An 8,372-nucleotide genomic window follows, 5' to 3' on the forward strand; every position below is an offset into this window, starting at 1 on the left:
ATATATATATATGTGTGTGTGTGTGTGTGTGTGTGTAAAATGGTTTTGTGAAAAGAAAGCTAAAATTTGTGTGTTTTGTTGAACACAAGACAAATTAGAACCCAAAATTTAAAAAACACATACTTGAGAAAACCGTGTCTCCCAAACGGATGTGTCGATCCACTTTGATGGGCATTTGACAGTTTGAGTGATGTGGTGTGCTTGGAAACGTATGAATGTGATGTGGACAGAAGCAAAGAAGAAGGGTTTATATAAAAGCAAAGGCCTTGAAGGAGAAACGACGATAAGAAAGATTGAATTGACGTAGTGGTAAGTTGCAACGTTCTAAGGATTCGCTACGTGGAGGTATTGCAGCAGTGCCAAATGGTTTTGAGCGCCACCAGGAAAATAGGCGTTTTGTATATAGTAATGATATAATTAGAGGGGAATAAAAATGACACTACTATTTTATTCAATTTGGTGCAAACAAAATGTGTCGTTAGTATATTGACTGATAATCTTCATTTATCTTAAAATTGAGTGGAAAATAGTATTTGAAGTGGAAAACATGATTTAGAGTGATGTTCAAGTTGTCCGGTAAAGGATAATCATGAAACTATAAATAGAGTTAACCTCTTTCTTATTATCCTCTCGCACCACTCTTCCTTAGAATTATAGACTTGTAGTCTCTCTCTACCAAGATTACTCGGCCTCCCTCTTTGTTTTCTCTTTTTTTTTTTTTTTTTTTTTGCGTGTGACAAAGAGGGGCACGAGAGAGATGGGGAAGAAGCATTACTCAGTTGGATTATGGGACATTAAGACCATGTTCAAGTGTAGCGTAGTCATGTTCTTAATTGGAGGATTGGTGACTTTAAGCTTTTATTACAGGAACAATAATCAAGAAGCAATAAATCAAGGATAAGGTTACTCTTTCTACTATGACTACGAGTAAGATTACGAATGATGATGAAAATAAGAATAGAATTACAATTACAAAAACAAATAAAAGAGTTTTTGATCATCAGAGAAGACTGAAGCTTGCACCACTGTCTTTAACGGATACCTGTGATTTGTTCTCCGGCAGATGGGTTCATGATAACAATAGTCATTACCCTTTGTATAAAGAAGACGAGTGCCCTTATCTCCTTGGTGATTTAGCTTGCTTAACATATGGCAGAAAGGATTCTAAGTATCAGCAATGGAGGTGGCAACCCCATGGCTGCGACTTCCCTAGGTCTCTCTCTCTCTCTCTCTCTCTCTCTCTCTCTCTCTCTCTCTCTCTCTCTCTCATGAATGCCCGATGTTATTAACATTTTTGTCGATTATCTTTGCTTCTTATAATGCCTTTTCCTTCGTCAAGTGAATAGGTTTGATGGCAAAGCAATAGTAGAGCGATTAAAGTGTAAAAGGCTACTGTTTATCGGTGACTCTGTTAACAGGAACCAATGGGATTCGATGATGTGCATGCTCCATTCATCAATCCCAGGGAAAAAGAAAGTTAGCTTGGGGGGTACTTTGAATAATACCTTGTACACCTTCAGAGCCATTGTAAGTCCTAAGTTTCCTTTCGCACCTTCTGCACTTCTCCATCTGTTGCCACAAAAGTCGTTTTTTTCTTTTAAATTATGCGACCAACTAGTCATTGATACAACACAGGACTACAATATCTCAATTGACTACTACTGGGCTCCAATGCTAGTCGAATCTAATGGCGATGATCCATCAAACCATCGCCTTGACCATCGAATTATTCGAATCAAAGCCATTGAGAAACATGCCAGGCATTGGGTTGATGCAGATATACTTGTCTTTAATACGTATCTTTGGTGGAAATTACCCATAATAAAGTTATTGTAAGTTTATATAAGTATCACCTCTACGAAACGTCAATATGAAACTAACATGTTAAGTCTCTTTTGGTTCCATGTCAGGAAGAGTCCTGGATCATTGCTGGGTGATCCTAATCAAGTTTACGATGAAATTGATAATCTTCGTGCCTACAAAAAAGTTCTGGAAACATGGTCGAAATGGGTACACATCCATATCGATCCTGCAAAGACAAAGATGTTTTTCATGGGCCTTACAGCAACTCATTCAAGGTACTTAATTACAAAACCTTTTTGTTTTTCCTTTATGGTCATTTTCTCATTCGAAGTGTTACAAATATCTCTTGAATTTGTAGGGCTAAAGACTGGGGAGGCAAGAAGCACGGAAGCTGTTATAATGAAACAGAGCCTGTGATGGAAGACGGATTCTGGGAAAGTGGAACGAATCAGCAAATGTTGCAAATATTGGAGTCTTTATTGAGTAAATTGAAAGCCAAGGGAGTGAATGTGCAACTGATAAACATAACACAACTAACACAATACAGAAAAGATGCACACCCTTCGGTCCATAGGAAGCTATGGAGTCCCTTAACCGATGCTCAAAAGAAGAAGCCAGAAAGTGTTGCAGATTGTACACATTGGTGTCTCCCTGGAGTTCCTGATATTTGGAATGAACTTCTCTTAGCTTACATTTTCCCGATAAACCCACCAGCAAATAAATAACGGTAAGAAACCAAAGAAAACTGTTCTTGATCATTTTTTCTGAACTTTTGGATTCTAATTTTTTTGAAGTTATTGAAAAAGATAAAAGTAAAAATCACTTTAAAAGCTATGTCAAACAGTTCTAGGGATGTGTTGTTTTTGTTCATTGATGTAAGTCGGATATAAAACTGAATGGTTGTTTATTATGAAAAGTAATGTTGATTTTTCTATAGTTTTACTCGTTATTCACTAATAACTAATGTGTACTGAAACAGTCATGTCATCAGCACTGCACCTTGTGGTGCATGTATACCTTGCAGCCTTATACGATAACGATGTAGTTAAGTACGGATACCATGGGAACCTTAACTGCACCGAACATGTTTTCTTAGCTTAATATAAGCTTAGCAATTTTCCAATTACAAAAAATTACAACACAACGGACCCATAAATGATGAGCCCACCATATAGATCATAGGTGCACAAACACATGGTTTAAACCGGTTTAGTTAAAAAAAAATATTTCTTAAAAAATCATTTTCGGTTATATTAGGTTTGGTTTTCTAATTTTTTTTAGAAGTGAGATTTTGTTAAAAAAATGACTTTTTTGGATTAAAAAAAAAATTTTTTTTAGAAAAAAACGGTTTTTTTTATTAAAAACAACACTATATAAAACCGGCGGTTCGATCTAACTGAACAACTTATAAAAAAAAAAATCAATTCGGTTTTATTTGGTCGATTATAAACGGTTATGATTGTACACCTCACCATTCATATTAATCACTAGGACCATTTACTTTGTGATTCTTTGGGCAATAAAAGTGTGATATGATTGGGGCTTTCAGTCCCACCGTCAAACTAGGATCCTACAAACAGACTTCTATTGCAAAGTAAAAGGTAAGGAAAATCTATATGACAATCCCTTATCAATTTCCAAAATAAATTGATGGAAGCCTAAAATCAGCATATCCAATCGAAATTAATCAAGTGTTGAAGTTGATGTTCTGAAACCCAAGCTTGCATGACAAGCGTTAAGCAATAAGCAACACTTGTGCATAGATGGGATTGATTCTGCTTAGACTTCATTTCCAAATTTAGCCGTGTTTGGTAGTTTCTTAGTTGTCATTTTACTCTCTCTCTCTCTCTCTCTCTCTCTCTCTCTCTCTCTCTCTCTCTCTCTCTCTCTCTCTCTCTCTCTCTCTCTCTCTCTTCTCTCTCTCTCTCTCTCTCTCTCTCTCTCTCTCTCTCTCTCTCTCTCTCTCTCTCTCTCTCTCTCTCTCTCTCTCTCTCTTCTCTCTCTCTCTCTCTCTCTCTCTCTCTCTCTCTCTCTCTCTCTCTCTCTCTCTCTCTCTCTCTCTCTCTCTCTATATATATATATATATATATATATATATATATATATATATATATATATATATATATATATCATTTTCAATCACAACGATGAAACCTCCCTTCTCTTTGTAAATTTTTAAAATAACACAAGTATTGCCTCAATGGGTTTCTTGAAAGCATTTAGACCAAACATTTTGTGTCTCATGATTTATTATGTTTCTTATATTTGTTCATCATAGTATAACAAATAGTATCATAGCCTACTTTCCTAAAATCCTAATACGTTTCCACAATCCTTTAAATAGTTATTTCTTAATTGATTTTTCCTCTATCTATCTATCTATTTCATCCTACATCAGCTAACCTTAATCGATTTTATCTTAGGACTTCCCTAAGTACTAATCAATTTTCATCCCTATAAACTTGCATCCATAAATTGATGTCCCATTAAACCTTCTAGATGTTATGATTAGTGTTCCTTTATAGCTTCCATGAAGTATGATCTCCCACTTCTGGATTGTGACATTAGGTTTTCCTTGTCGCAGGTGAATGTGAGAGTTATATTTGCTCAAGATGACTATGATGATACTTTGTATTTGTTTGCAAGAAAGAATCAAACTACTTGTACGGGAGATGGGAAAAGAATTGCTTATAAATCTCTAAATCAATTCTAGTTTCACATACATAACGATATCCATAAAAAATGGTTAAATAAAATATTGATGTTGCCTTGTGGTCAAACTTGGAATCGATTTGTACAAATAGGGATCTCACCAGTAAGATGCACTTAAAATAGAAGTTATTCTTACATAAACTTCAAGATGGAGTAAATTTGCTTGCCTATATCTTTGACATCAAGGAAATCAATTCTAATTTAGATACTACACAAATCAAATATGATGATGAGGATTTGGGATATCTTTTATGTATGCTTTAGAACCTTATTTCTAATCGTACATACATTTTTCTTTATATCTATGATACTCTTACCTTAAATAAAGTTAGTAAAGCCTTTTATTCTAAGTAAAACAATAAAAAATACTTTTCGTTTTCAACGGGTGAAGCAAGGCTCAAGGTAAAGGTTTATCTTTACATGGTCGATCTAAAAAAATGATTTTCAAGGAAACAAAGGTCGTTCTAAATCCAAAAGTAGAGGTAAGTCTTGCAAGTATTACATAAAAGATATTCACGAGGTTTCTGAGTGATACATGTTGCAAATGAAAAAGAAGAGAAATGATACAACGAAAGATGTGATCTAAGCAAATCTCACTCATAACAATAATGACACTATAGAGAAGTTCTTGCAGATGATATCGAGGGTGTTCGCATCAATGATGAATTGGTTATTTATTCGGCTTGCACTTATCACATGTGTCCTCATAAAGATTGTTTTATTACATTTTAACTAAACCGTAATCAATGTTTAGCTCTTGGATTTTTATGATTCCCAATGGAAGCTTGAAGGAATTAGTTATATTTGTATCAAGATGTTTAATGACATTATTCAAACTTTATCAGTATTCTAGTTTATTCCTAAGAAAAATAGAAATCTCATATCCCTTAGTGTTTTAAGGACAAGGGTTATAAATATATTGGTCAACGTAGTGTCCTAATGATCTCAAAATGTTATTTTATTATCAATGAACATTATCATAGGATGTCTAATAGGTTATATTATATGGGACACTACTATTATAGGATATCCTTATTCTATGATTCTACATTTATACCATGGTACAATAAATTCAATACTTTCATGATCTCTTAATGTTGTAAAAAGTCAAATTATGATAGGTGTATACCTTAAGGTCGTTAAGGGCAATGTCATTCACCTACTTCTCTATGTTGTTGACATAATTATAGTTGTAAAAGACAACATTACATTAAAGAAACTAAAAGGCTAATTGAATAATGAAATTGAAATGAATGACTTGGGTAAAGCCAAGAAAGCATTTGGTATATATGAATATTTCAAGATATCGGTCAACTGGGTAACTACATGTGTCAAAGAAGTTACATCAATAAAATCTTATACAAGTTTGCTATGCAAGATGTCAAGCCATTGAGTATACAATTAGTTGTATATTTTTTATTATCATCCGAGTATTCTCCTTAAACCAACAAAGAAATCGATTACATGAATAGTGTTCCTTATTTCAGTTATGTTATATCATCGATGTATGTTATTGTTTGCTCTTATCCCAATATATTTTATCCTTTGAGTGTTGTAAGTTGATTTATGCCAAGCCTGGGTAAAGAACACCAAAAAGCGTTCATTGGATCTTCATGGATCTTAAATATTCTTATAATTCCTTCTTGAAGTTTGGGAAACTGACATTAAGACTATTTATATATGGTATTTTAAATTATGCATGTGATCATCACAAATGAATATCTATTATATGTTTTGTCTTTGTTGTTGGTGACTACGGTGTTATTTGGAAGGCTACTTTTGAATCTATCATTGAATAGGGGTGTTCGTTGGATGCATCAATTCAATCCAATCCAATCAAATGAATCCAATTTAATTTTGATTTTTAAAACACAGATCCAAATATTCCGAATTAAATTCAAATCTGATCTGATCCAACCAAATGAAAGTTCGGTTGAATCGGTTTTATATTTCGGTTTTCAAAAATCGAAACATTGTAAAACCACATATAATGAGAATGCTAGCCTACTTTATAGAAGAAATAAAAACAAATTATTTAGATTTGCTTTAAATTTTATAAACAAATACAAAAAAATATATATTATAGTTTAATATTTTATAGATAAAAACTATTGAGATAAAATGTATATTAAGGTTTTTTATTAGATGAAACTTTTTAATCTATTTGAAAAAACGAATCATCAAATTAACAAATATATATATATATATATATATATATATATATATATATATATATATATATATATATATATATATTAAAAATAAATAAATAATAAAATGTTTATTCGGCTTTTTTGGACTATTCAGTTCTTACTTTATAAAGCAAAACCACTTAGAAATCCAAAATAATAATTCGCTTTTGTGGAAAACCAATCCCAAAATCTGAATATCCGAACCAAATAATCCAATCTAAATTGTCTAAGTAGTTATTTGGTTTTATCCAAAATAGTGAATAATCATATCATTGATTTGAGTAAAATTGAAGTTGTAACATCCCCTAAAGACACGTACCACAATAATGTCTACTATGGGCAACGTGAAAGCATCCTAGTGGGTCACCTATCTTTGAATTGCTCTCACCCGAACATAGTGAGCATTATTGTGATTTATCTTGAAATATTATCTATGACGGTGAAAATGTTATATAATTTATAAATGATTTAATGTTCCATGAGAGAATGAATCATATTGACATTAGTCACATTAGAGATGTCATTGTTCAAGTAAATATACGTGATATTGAATAATATAAAAGAAGGTTTTGTCCTAGGTAAAAGGTAAAAAGGTAGAGTGTTTTTCAGGCCTATAACTGTTATTCCAACCCTAATGGTCATATCAAATCGATTCCGACTTGGGAATGAGTTTGCAAGATAAGTTAATCGGTTCAAAGAACCGTGATCGATGTAGCGTCCGATTTTAATTAAAAGATTAAAGGAAAGGATAATCGAAGAGATCAATATAAGTATCATGGTCGTTAAGACTAAGCATCTTGTAGCTAGAAATGCTACCTAGTATGATGTGATTATATCACATTAGATCATGAAGCGAGATATTTTTTATACTAGAATCTAACTCAAAGAAATATGAGTCTAGCCATTGCATCATACGATGAAAGATCATTAGAGCATGACCATTTGGCCTGTTATGGTAGTCAAAGTAAAGACATTATCATAAGTTAAGTATGTCCTAGAATGAGCAAGAGTCTCCGATGAAGATCGAATTTAGAATAAAGAGTATGTGTAAGATTGAGTACCAACAGCCATCGATAAGTCCTAAGAGTTAGAAACTCATTTGAAAATACAAGATTTACAATTACTGCCTAAGATGGAAAAGTCACGTACGAGTCATTATACAAGTCTGTTATGCTGATGATTCTGGGACGTAATCATCCTAATGGGTAGATAATTGTATCGTCCGCAACTTCGGGCTAGACAATTAAAATAAAATAAGTGATAAAAAAAGTTTTTATAGAAGGTTATTTAGTATAAATAACCTTAACCAACGCTATAGTATATGTATCACAGATTCCGTACATGTAACGAACTTTGAAATCCGACTTCGTATAAAGAAGTTATGCTTCTTCGAAGTTTGTGATTAAACCGACACGACCATGTGCGTCGTAAAAAGTGAACTTTCAATATGTTGCTTATTAGTCTAAGTAATATAAATGTAAGTCGTACTAATAGTAAAACCAGAGCATGCATACAGAGAACGTCCAAATCTGATTTCATATGAAAAGTTGTGATTTTTCGAAGTTTCAGCGCAACAGTGCGAACATAGAAATTGAAATTCAAATCGGTTAACTATTAGCCAAAACAATCTAAACGAGAATTGAAGATCTCATAAATATGAATCCG

At 32.9% G+C, this 8,372-nt stretch overlaps 1 pseudogene across 1 annotated transcript; it reads left to right on the forward strand.

Moving 5' to 3' along the window:
- Positions 1-644: 644 nt before the first annotated feature.
- On the forward strand, positions 645-2,737 carry LOC145073808 (protein trichome birefringence-like 34; annotated as a pseudogene). Its single transcript, XR_013691550.1, has 5 exons — positions 645-1,213; positions 1,347-1,527; positions 1,636-1,832; positions 1,911-2,078; positions 2,162-2,737. The product of XR_013691550.1 is annotated as a protein trichome birefringence-like 34 (transcript).
- Positions 2,738-8,372: the final 5,635 nt, after the last annotated feature.

The sequence above is a fragment of the Lactuca serriola genome, chromosome 9 (assembly GCF_051521515.1).
Source record: "Lactuca serriola cultivar US96UC23 chromosome 9, Lser_US96UC23_V15, whole genome shotgun sequence".
NCBI lineage: Eukaryota > Viridiplantae > Streptophyta > Magnoliopsida > Asterales > Asteraceae > Lactuca > Lactuca serriola.